The sequence below is a fragment of the Coregonus clupeaformis genome, chromosome 2 (genome assembly GCF_020615455.1).
Source record: "Coregonus clupeaformis isolate EN_2021a chromosome 2, ASM2061545v1, whole genome shotgun sequence".
NCBI lineage: Eukaryota > Metazoa > Chordata > Actinopteri > Salmoniformes > Salmonidae > Coregonus > Coregonus clupeaformis.
The window spans coordinates 38,109,696-38,122,331 of record NC_059193.1 but is presented as its reverse complement, the minus strand read 5'-3'; the positions used below and the strand labels follow the sequence as shown (position 1 = coordinate 38,122,331).

General features: G+C 42.7%; 1 protein-coding gene across 1 annotated transcript in view; it reads right to left on the bottom strand.

Annotated features, from left to right (window-relative positions):
• LOC121535952 (protein diaphanous homolog 2-like) overlaps positions 1-12,636 on the bottom strand; it is a 726,045-nt gene that overhangs the window by 538,875 nt on the left and 174,534 nt on the right. The gene's annotated exons all lie outside the window — the stretch shown is intronic.

Here is a 12,636-nt window from a genome sequence, read left to right as displayed (position 1 = left end):
GGCTGAATTCTTTCACATCAGAATCCTACAATCAAGAAATTGGCGGAGAGGATTGATACAGCCTGACACCCCGTCTTCGGTGGGGGGGACCCAGAATCAATTAGTGTGCGCCAGGTGCATTCAGAACATAACTTTTAATCTTCTAATGCATCTGCGGTGGTGAAGGCAGTCCCGGAATACCCCAGCTTCTAAAGAGGGAGGGATCGATCTCTCTCTGAAACATCTTACAACGGGGGCTGTCATGGACGTTTCAACAGCATCCAGACATAATGAAAAGGAAAGCCACTAAATCCTCTTATCCGAGTAGTGAGTGAATTTATTTGATGTCACATTTTAACTTGGGTCTGAAATACTAGAGTAATCCCTGGAAATTGTTTCCTAATTCATTTGAAGAGCTGGTTAATCTCGGAGATGTACTTTAATGTACATTAATGTAATGTACAGTAATGTACTGTAATGTATGTTAAGTGGCTTGACTACAGAGTTGGCATCTGATTTCATCATTCTGATACACAGAGGAGGATGTGGAAGCCATAATTGTCCAGGGGCTGCGAGATCTATGCGTGAGAGATCTAGTTTCAAAGAAGTTCCATTGTCTGACATGAACCAAACAGGACAAGCAAAAATGACTTACAACCACAACTGGGACTCCAGTCTTCTCAGAGTCCCTTGCTATACTCTCAAAGTGATAGCCTAGACCTATTCCTAATAGACTGAAATACAGTTGCATTGTGGGTAATTATGTTTTTTCCAGTTGTACACCAAATCACCTTTCCCAAATATAGGTCACAGCACTAATAGCATTGGAAAAAGAAAAGTGAAGAATTGACTGTGTGGTTCTTGCACATACCGAAGCAGGTGATACAGTATGGCTCATTCCATCAGACAGCCGTCACTTACACAATGGCTCTGTGACAGGAGTCCGACTCAACGGTGGAAAAAAAGCCATCCTGGCATTCCCACTTCCCATTCCCGGCACTAATGCACTGGGGCAACCTTCTAACTATCCAATTCCATCCCCATAATCCCAGAGGTTTACCCTAGTCCCTCATCTCTTCACCATTCCCAACCATATCGCTCTTTCATTAGACCCCACACCTCCGTCTGAGAGATGGGGGTAGGAAGGGAGGGAGAGGAAAGCCTCAGAGGGAAAACGACAAGGGAGAGCTACAGCGCCAGCTCATGTCAAAGCAAGGCCCTGGAGGACAAAAGAGAGAGAGCGAGAGAAAAAGATGAGGGAAAAGGAAGAATCCCATCCTCCCTCCTTCTCCCTGAGCTGTAGAATTACCATTCTGAGGATGTTTACCCAGTGTGGCAGAGCTGAAAATGACAAATCAGGGAGGATGTGTGTGTGTGTGTGTGTGTGTGTGTGTGTGTGTGTGTGTGTGTGTGTGTGTGTGTGTGTGTGTGTGTGTGTGTGTGTGTGTGTGTGTGTGTGTGTGTGTGTGTGTGTGTGTGTGTGCGTGCGTGCGTGCGTGTGTGCGTGCCCCTGGAGGAGTGGGGATAAGGACCAGTCACCGCCACTGACTGATTCTACAGCTAACCTCCATGCTAACCCCACCAGTGCCGGCCCGTGTAGGGGGAAGATGGACACACCAGGAAGGACACGGCAGAACATTCTCCCTTCTCTATCTCTCTTTCTCTCTCTCTCTCTCTCAGGCGCTGTTGAGGATTGACAAGCCTTAAAAGGTGCTGCTGAGACGCTGAGAGCAGTGCCCAAACCCCCTCTTTTAGTCAGAGAGAGAGAAACTATCCCTCAGAGCAGGTATAAATAAAGTAATAACAGAGTTATGTTTTGATGATTAAAAGAGATGCGGACGATTGAAAGGAAAGAGGGAGAGAAAGTGAAATAAAGAGAGTGCAAAAGATGAGTGCGTGTGTGTGTGTGTGTGTGTGTGCGTGTGAGTTTGTGTGTGATGGAGAGAAATAAACACTTCCAGGAAAGAGAGAGAGGAAGAAAACTACTTCCTGGAAAGAAAAAAGAAAGGAGAATACATATATGTATATATATATATCTTATTATCTGCACATCGACTCGGTACTGCGTGTATATGGCCAAGTTATCATTACTCATTGTGTATCTATTCCTTGTGTTATTATTTTTCTATCATTTCTCTTTTTTTGTCTCTGCAGTGTTGGGAAGGGCCTGTAAGTAAGCATTTCACTGTTAGTCTACACCTGTTGTTTACCAAACATGTGACAAATACAATTTGATTTGAACAGACTCCTGTCCTCAAATGAGTGGAATGTTCATATCTGACTTTGTCATCTTACCTCAGCCCACTCTAAAGCACTGTGATGGTACCAAACAAAAACCTCTCACAACAAATAGTTCCCTTGCTGAAAAATGAGTCAGTAAAACAATGTTTATTTATTTGTTACATGACAGGATCCAAATGGGTCAGATCAGGTTTGCAATTAATAAACTTCAACCAGACCCCCTCTCACCTGCAGGGGGGGGGGGGGGGGAAACTGGTGTGGGGGGTTTTGACACCTCACGCCCCGTTGTAAATCAAACAGAGGAGATCCAGGGTCTCCCTCTCCAAATTCACAAAGGAATGTGCTTTGTCTCCAGACACTTTTCCCGCTGAAACTTTAACACGCTCAAAAGCGAATACTGGAACAATATTCCTAACAGAGTACGTGGGGAATGGTCAGAGGCGGTCTATAGAAAACTAATATCATAGTGTTGTTATTTTGTGATGTCATTAAAAATGTAATAGAGGAAAAATTGTAACTTGAAAAGTATACACACTATGTGTGTGAAGTGTCCATTCGATGCATTGTGAATTAAATATGAAAAATGATGAAAGTATTTTTGTTAAGATATTAATGTGATTTTAGGAGCCATAAGAGATAATTTGTCTCCTATAAACTTTGCACAGTAAGTAGCCACGCCCCGAGTGAAGTCAGAGAGCATGTCAGCCTGACGGAATCGGCCCTTTCGACCAGAGTGTATAAAAGGATTGGTTAAGAATGAAAATATCAGACCAGAAAGTTGTCACGCTGCAGCTCACGTCTAAAGTGGTTCGAACTCTGAATTGCAACACAAGGTGGAGAAGAAAACTCCCCTCCAGGATAATCACTGGTACGGCTGAATAGCTGTCCTAAGTACAGTATCTTTGGAAGTGAATTTAAGTGGGACCATTCTACTACTCTATCCAAACCATCCTACTAAGCTACTCTCATCACCCCACTGGGGAACCATTGACACGGCTGGCTAGCCTATCTTCACAGAACGAGTGGAAGGAAAATCCATTCTGTAGTTCTGTTTAGGACTACATGACAAGTCACCGGAAATCGTACAACTACAGAGGACCACAACAGTAGAAAACTTGTTGTAACTGTTTGACAATCAGAGCCTTACGAGCTAGCCTCGAGAAGGCCTGACCAACTCCCTTTTCAGGGCGGCCCGGTTCCGAGAGAGAGCTACACGGCGGCACCTCATGTAAATACATTCATGATTTCTTACTCCAAGCGGGTGGCGGTTTGTGTGCAAAGTATAGGAGAAATATAAGTGAGAGTAGTTTCTAAATGTACCAACGTTAAGTGTCTCTGTCCCTGTCTCTCTACCTCTCCCTCTTTTGTAACAAGCAGTCATGTTGTTGTCAGTCCACTAGGGACCTGTTGTTAATGTATTAAGTGTGTATGTTATCCTGTGTTACCATTTAGTTAGCTAATAAATAAAAAATGTTATGTATGCCTCATCTGGTGTCAGCATCTCCCTTCAGTCTGCGTCACCCCAGTCTGTATAGGAAAATGTGAGCGTCCCGTTCGCATTCAGCTCCAATTCAAACTGACAATTAAGGCATTGCTTTTTATCAGTAGTTGAGAAAAGAGGGGGAACATTTAGGCTTGCAGGGTAAGGGTTTTGTTCAATAGTCCCCTGTAGCTCAGTTAGTAGAGCATGGCGCTTGCAACGCCAGGGTTGTGGATTCGTTTCCCACGGAGGGCCAGTATGAAAATGTATGCACTCACTAACTGTAAGTCGCTCTGGATAAGAGTGTCTGCTAAATGACTAAAATGTACAAATGTAAATAAATAATTAAAACAATTTGTGTAGTACTGAATCATAAGTAAGGCTGGGTTTTTTGCAGATGCAAGGAGGTTACGACGTTCAGAATGATGATATGATACGAGGTTATAATTAATAAGTTGACTGTTTATCGATGTGATAGGTATAGACCTTCTAGAGTTTAATTTGTGAGATGGTAACTCTTTAAACAACCGCTCTCGTGGTGCCCCAAATCCTAATGAGTTAATTGTTACATGATTAATTTAAAATCGGGACAAAAATCTGTCAAAAGTTTTTTTTATGAGTCTTGCGTAAGAGTACAAATATGTTTTAACGGCTGATGGCCATGTTCCCTGCTGTGTTGTGACTCCCTCCTATAGGCTCCTCAAAAAACTCTGAACCTGGACTATTCTGGAAGTGTGGCCCACTTCGGATCACAGTCCTCTCCTCAGAGAGCACGGGCGGTGAAATTACAAAGGGGCTCCCAATTATGTGTGACAGCTCCCATAATTCCATCACACTGGGAGCATGATTTAACGGGGGGGATATCTCCACACCACCACTCCTCTTGGCAGTTGGTGCCCTCAACAAAGATGACAATTTCTAAAGTTTTGCTTAGGGACTTAAGATGGCGATGATCAGGTAATTTTGGAGGGGAAAGAAAATATATTGAGGGAGAGACGTAGGAGACCGTATGAGACAATATGAGTCGACCAAGCTGTTTGAATAATAACGGTTTGGCCGGACTAGCGGTCATTAACTTGCGGTTGATGAAAAGTGTTCAGGGCAGTTGGATTCCTGAGATGAGATGAGATTGAAATAGTAAAAGGCCCTGTGGGTCCTCAGACACGTCCAAACTCAGTCATGTCATCTTAATTAAAAGTATAACAGAGCCCGAGAGGTGCTTCTTCCATCACCATCCACCTTCCACCATGATGGGTTAAATAAAGAAGTTCTGTTTTAAATTATTATATTTAACTAGGATTAATATAAAACTATATTAGAAGTTTTATGCCAACGTTATTAATAGATAAACCTTGATTTAACCCAGTTTAAAAAAGTTAATCCACGTTGGTGTAACCCATATGTTTTTTTAATGGAACTTATAGAGCGAGTAAGTCCTAGTGATAATACGTGCATGACTGTTTGTGTTGAGTATGACATTCATTTAGATCTGTCTCTATATTAACATCCATTAAGAAGTGGTATTTATATTGTTAGACCTTGATAACAAATAGCATAACCAGTCTCTATAATATCCCCTGGCCTGGTCCTTCTTTTGCTTGACAACAGATACATTGAATATGTACATGTATTGATTTATTTTTATTTCATTTCACCTTTATTTAACCAGGTAAGCCAGTTGAGAACAAGTTCTCATTTACAACTGCGACCTGGCCAAGATAAAGCAAAGCAGTGCGATAAAAACAACAACACAGAGTTACATATGGGGTAAAACAAAACATAAAGTCAAAAATACAACAGAAATATATATACAGTGTGTGCAAATGTAGCAAGTTATGGAGGTAAGGCAATAAATAGGCTATAGTGCAAAATAATTAAAATTAGTATTAACACTGGAATGATAGATGTGCAAGAGATGATGTGCAAATAGAGATACTGGGGTGCAAATGAGCAAAATAAATAACAATATGGGGATGAGGTAGTTGGGTGGGCTAATTTCAGATGGGCTGTGTACAGGTGCAGTGATCGGTAAGGTGCTCTGACAACTGATGCTTAAAGTTAGTGAGGGAGATAAGAGTCTCCAGCTTCAGAGATTTTTGCAATTAGTTCCAGTCATTGGCAGCAGAGAACTGGAAGGAATGGCGGCCAAAGGAGGTGTTGGCTTTGGGGATGACCAGTGAGATATACCTGCTGGAGCGCATACTACGGGTGGGTGTTGCTATGGTGACCAATGAGCTACGATAAGGCGGGGATTTGCCTAGCAGTGATTTATAGATGGCCTAGAACCAGTGGGTTTGCCGACGAATATGTAGTGAGGACCAGCCAACAAGAGCGTACAGGTCACAGTGGTGGGTAGTATATGGGGCTTTGGTGACAAAACGGATGGCACTGTGATAGACTACATCCAATTTGCTGAGTAGTGTTGGAGGCTATTTTGTAAATGACATCACCGAAGTCAAGGATCGGTAGGATAGTCCGTTTTACGAGGGCATGTTTGGCAGCATGAGTGAAGGAGGCTTTGTTGCGAAATAGGAAGCCGATTCTAGATTTAACTTTGGATTGGAGATTCTTAATGTGAGTCTGGAAGGAGAGTTTACAGTCTAAGCAGACACCTAGGTGTTTGTAGTTGTCCACAAACTCTAGGTCAGACCCGTCGAGAGTAGTGATTCTAGTCGGGTGGGCGGGTGCCAGCAGTGTTCGATTGAAGAGCATGCATTTAGTTTTACTAGTGTTTAAGAGCAGTTGGAGGCTACTGAAGGAGTGTTGTATGGCATTGAAGCTTGTTTGGAGGTTTGTTAACACAGTGTCCAATGAAGGGCCAGATGTATACAAAATGGTGTCGTCTGCGTAGAGGTGGATCTGAGAGTCACCAGCAGCAAGAGCGACATCATTGACATACACAGAGAAAAGTGTCAGCCCAAGAATTGAACTCTGTGGCACCCCCATAGAGACTGCCATAGGTCCAGACAACAGGCCCTCCGATTTGAACTCTATCTGAGAAGTAGTTGGTGAACCAGGCGAGGCAGTCATTTGAGAAACCAAGGCTATTTAGTCTGCCAATAAGAATGCGGTGGTTGACAGAGTCGAAAGCCTTGGCCAGGTCGATGAAGACGGCTGCACAGTACTGTCTATTATCGATCACAGTTATAATATCGTTTAGGACCTTGAGCGTGGCTGAGGTGCACCCATGACCAGCTCGGAAACCGGATTGCATAGCGGAGAAGGTACGGTGGGATTCGAAATGGTCGGTGATCTGTTTGTTAACTTTGCTTTCAAAAACTTTCGAAAGGCAGGTGCAGGATGGATATAGGTCTGTAACAGTTTGGATCTAGCGGTGACCCGATCCTGCAGGTTCATGCTCTACAACATTCGCAGAGTACGAACCTACCTTACACAGGAAGCGGCACAGGTCCTAATCTCTGGCACCCCAATGGTGGAACAAGCTCACTCACGACGTCAGGACAGCGGAGTCACTGACCACCTTCCGGAGACACTTGAAACCCTACCTCTTTAAGGAATACCTGGGATAGTATAAAAATAATCATTCTTTGCTACCAGCCATAGCAAAATGCTTGTTGAAATTCTCGATTATTGTAGATTTATCTGTGGTGACAGTGTTTCCTAGCCTCAGTGCAGTGGGCAGCTGGGAGGAGGTGCTCTTATGTACCTGACTCTAAAGTCATTAATTAATTATTAGAATACTTAGAATAGAATAACCTTCATTTATACTTTTTTTTATCTGCTTTGTACTATTGTAGATGTGTACTTTTCCACTGTTTCTGCCTCACATAATAATAAATAGCTGCTCTTGGTGTACACGGATGTGGAGAACATGTTCACATACAGTGGGGAAAAAAAGTATTTAGTCAGCCACCAATTGTGCAAGTTCTCCCACTTAAAAAGATGAGAGAGGCCTGTAAAAAATCCAGAAAATCACATTGTAGGATTTTTAATGAATTTATTTGCAAATTTTGGTGGAAATTAAGTATTTGGTCACCTACAAACAAGCAAGATTTCTGGCTCTCAGAGACCAGTAACTTCTTCTTTAAGAGGCTCCTCTGTCCTCCACTCATTACCTGTATTAATGGCACCTGTTTGAACTTGTTATCAGTATAAAATACACCTGTCCACAACCTCAAACAGTCACACTCCAAACTCCACTATGGCCAAGACCAAAGAGCTGTCAAAGGACACCAGAAACCAAATTGTAGACCTGCACCAGGCTGGGAAGACTGAATCTGCAATAGGTAAGCAGCTTGGTTTGAAGAAATCAACTGTGGGAGCAATTATTAGGAAATGGAAGACATACAAGACCACTGATAATCTCCCTCGATCTGGGGCTCCACGCAAGATCTCACCCCGTGGGGTCAAAATGATCACAAGAACGGTGAGCAAAAATCCCAGAACCACACGGGGGGACCTAGTGAATGACCTGCAGAGAGCTGGGACCAATGTAACAAAGCCTACCATCAGTAACACACTACGCCGTCAGGGACTCAAATCCTGCAGTGCCAGACGTGTCCCCCTGCTTAAGCCAGTACATGTCCAGGCTCGTCTGAAGTTTGCTAGAGTGCATTTGGATGATCCAGAAGAGGATTGGGAGAATGTCATATGGTCAGATGAAACCAAAATAGAACTTTTTGGTAAAAACTCAACTCGTCGTGTTTGGAGGACAAAGAATGCTGAGTTGCATCCAAAGAACACCATACCTACTGTGAAGCATGGGGGTGGAAACATCATGCTTTGGGGCTGTTTTTCTGCAAAGGGACCAGGACGACTGATCCGTGTAAAGGAAAGAATGAATGGGGCCATGTATCGTGAGATTTTGAGTGAAAACCTCCTTCCATCAGCAAGGGCATTGAAGATGAAACCTGGCTGGGTCTTTCAGCATGACAATGATCCCAAACACACCGCCCGGGCAACGAAGGAGTGGCTTCGTAAGAAGCATTTCAAGGTCCTGGAGTGGCCTAGCCAGTCTCCAGATCTCAACCCCATAGAAAATCTTTGGAGGGAGTTGAAAGTCCGTGTTGCCCAGCGACAGCCGCAAAACATCACTGCTCTAAAGGAGATCTGCATGGAGGAATGGGCCAAAATACCAGCAACAGTGTGTGAAAACCTTGTGAAGACTTACAGAAAACGTTTGACCTGTGTCATTGTTAACAAAGGGTATATAACAAAGTATTGAGAAACTTTTGTTATTGACCAAATACTTATTTTCCACCATAATTTGCAAATAAATTCATAAAAAATCCTATAATGTGATTTTCTGGATTTTTCTTTCTCATTTTGTCTGTCATAGTTGACGTGTACCTATGATGAAAATTACAGGCCTCTCTCATCTTTTTAAGTGGGAGAACTTGCACAATTGGTGGCTGACTAAATACTTTTTTCCCCCACTGTAAGTCATTAGCTCAAGGAACCGAATCATTAGCTATTATTCCATTAAAAGTCATTAATGCATTATGTGCTCCAATTAAACAAAAGGCTGTAGACATGAAGTGCAAACTCATCTCTGAGTATTTTGGAGTTTGAAAAATAATAAAAGCTATTGATTGTGACCTCCAGTTCTTTAATGGGGACACAATTCTCTGCAACTAAGTAGATTGTTTTTACAGGTCGCAACCTTGTGAAAAGCATTTATTATAACATTTTTCTTTTGTCTATGCGTTGCAAGGGATATCTATTAGGGACTGTTGTTATTTTCTGTGATATGTTAGAGAATAGATAGAATACTCTTCGGAAACTAAAAACCTGACTGGCGGATTATGGCTTTCTTTAGGAGCAATAACATTGTTTCTGTGTATGTGTTTCGAATCATTTGCGAATCCTCATTAATTAGTTTTCATCTTCGTCCATAGAAACTAATGACACAGACAGACACAAATATGCTCTGTAGCCACTGGGCTTTACAGAGAGTAACAGCTTTGTTGAAGCCAATTGTTTTTTAAGTTGTTTGCACAGATCACTATAAACATAGACTATTGAAAGATGAAGCCTGAAGTGGCTTTTCGGTGCCAGAGTCTAGAGTGTGTGTGATAGAAACAAGATGTTACACACCTTTAATGCATAACGCTGTCTTTTATGAAGAGCATAACAAACAACGAAAGTCCAACTCATTAGAATTGCAAAAGACTGTTGATTAAACGATGGGAAAAGCGGTCATCTCTCTCTCTCCAGACTAGCCAGGGGCTGGACAATGGTTTTGACATGTACAATTGTGACCCATAGAGGTAATTTATTTAGCTTTTAGATGGGTTGTAGAGATGCACTGGTTGTCATTACGCTAATCATAAGCATCAAACTTTTTACATGAAGCCCACACCGTCAAAACCTAAAAAATCGAATCATCCTTTATTTGCTAATTATATGAAAAGTTCTGTCTATTTCGACTTAATGCTATGATACATATGATGTAAAGATTACATATTCCATCAATGTTCTGGATTCAAACTGACACAACATGGAGTACAACATGGCGTACACCCTCACCCCCTTTAGTATCTCCTGAGGATTCCTGGACAGCAGCCCAACCGACACACTCCCCTTTCTCACACACACACACCTGTGCAGTGGGGATACTTAACTGTGTGTCAACTTGCATTAGGGCCGAGGAAAAAGCGAGAGAAGTGGCCCGCGCCAGCGACAGGCTGCCTGACTAGATTTCTTCCAACCAGGGGGTTGTGGAGGGGGGTAGCAGTTGATGAGGTTGTTCCATTGTTCTATCAGTCCCCCTTCCAACACACAGCCCCTCCCTCCCCGGTCCTGTCTACTACTACGCCAATGAACTTGGTCCAGCATTGTCGGAGGGAAAATAGTGTGTGCGTCAGAGGTGAGCCGAGGGGACAGGACACATACATGGGCGGTGTGTGAGCGAGTAGTGAGTGTCCACTCCACTCTGGCTCAAGCTGGGGCGGACAGTAGGGTCCTGACATACGAGGCGGTAACGAGGTAATGTAGTGTGTTAGGGGGCTACCGTGTTCAGGCCCTGTGTGTGTTTACAGAACCTCATGTCTGTCTGACTCAACCCTTGCACGGTCAGTCGGCGTGTGAGTATGTGTGAGTGTGAGTGTGTGTGTGAGTGTGTGTGTGTGTGTGTGTGTGTGTGTGTGTGTAAGTGTGTGACACAGAAGGAGAGGTAGAAATAGGGAAGTGGGTTGTATCAGAGGACCCTACACTTAGATCTTCATGGGGGTGTGTCACCTAACGGTCTAAATGAGGACAGGGAAAGTGGGACAGAAGAAGGGGGACTCAGTGTATTGTAGGCAGGGCATGAGCCATATGCTATGAGGACACTTTGTGTCACAAGACTGACTGAGGCCTGGAATGACTAAAAAAATCCCTTGAAAGGTATAGCTTGAGAACTACTACAGATGGATATATTCCATGTTCGCTGCTTCAGTTTTCAAATTCAACCATATCATTCCATGGTGTATTGAATGAGCAGCAGAAAAATATGTATTTTTCCAATCAACATCACCATAATACTAAGGATGGTAAGTAGTGTTGCACGGTATACTGAAACGTCGGTACTTTTTCGATACTAGAACATGAAAAATAGCTTGGTACTAGATTTTTTGTAACTTTCGGTACTTCTGTCAAATGTGTCTCACATTGTGTACTGATTGAGAGAGGATCAAGTCTGTCTATTGTAGCCGATGTCACCTTATAGCGCGAGAGCACTGTGCCTGCTCCACTTACTCATTACTAGCTCTAGCCTGTCCTGAGGAACCACTGCACTCACTGGGAGTCTGGGCTGCATCACCATTCATGCTGCACAGACGTTAACACACTTCGATAATCCAACACGGCATGTAGAAATTTTGAAACTGTCCAGTACAGGCTAGAACACTACAATGCAAGAAGATACCGGTAGCTTCCAGCTTTGTAGGCTAGCTAACTTTACTTGCTAGCTTACAGCTGAAGCCCAACATCATTTCATAACCTATTACCTTGTTTGTGATAACGCAAAACATTGATGATTACAAAGCTGATTGTCACCAAATACTTTATTCATTCACTTCTTCTCCCCCCTCATGCCTCTCCCAGTCAAGGTCATCTTTGCTCAAGCCTCAAACTGACTTTGTGTGTGAATGACATTGTGTCTTAAAGAGACAGTGCGCACATGTACAAAATAAGATATTGCTTCTTCTATGCAAATGTTGTTGATCAGTACAATAAAATAAGTCCAAAATGGAAGGTAAACATTGTTTTTCATCTGTAGCCTCATGAAATCAGCCAAAACAAGCTAAATAACTCAATGCATGCACACACTTCTATTTAATATGAATTCACCTGTATTGTGAATAGGCCTAGGCTACATCTCGATTTACTCAGTTTATTAATAGAGATTTACCATTTTTTTTTAAATATTACCATTATGTTGCTATGTAGTTAGATTGGTAAAATCAAGTGCCATTCTGTGACTTCGGCTAATACACCTTCTTTTGCCGTGGTATCGTTTTGGTTTCAAGTATCGTGATGGTATCGATATCGAATACTAAACCTGGTATCGAAGTCAAAATTCTGGTATCGTGACAACACTAATGGTAAGTATCCAAAACATTTCAACCTTGTCTGCCTCACCTCGCCACATGACATCACTCTATTCATTCTGACCGGCAGGGAGGAAATATACACCTTACCTTGCACACGCAATTATAACCATGGTAATACAATCCGTAAATTATTAAGTTAGGAGTTACAATGGCCTAACCTCATCCAATCATGCTAGTGTGATCTATAATTCAACAAGGGCTGTCAAGGTCCTCTTATTATTACTGACAGACTGGAATATCATATTAGCCAGCGCTCTCTCGGTCTCCATCTCTCTCATTCTCTTTCTCACTATCCCTCTGACTCGTGCGCTCTCTCTCTCCATTTCAATAATCAACTGGGGCCCAACAACACACCATTCCACCACGGAGACGTATTACTTA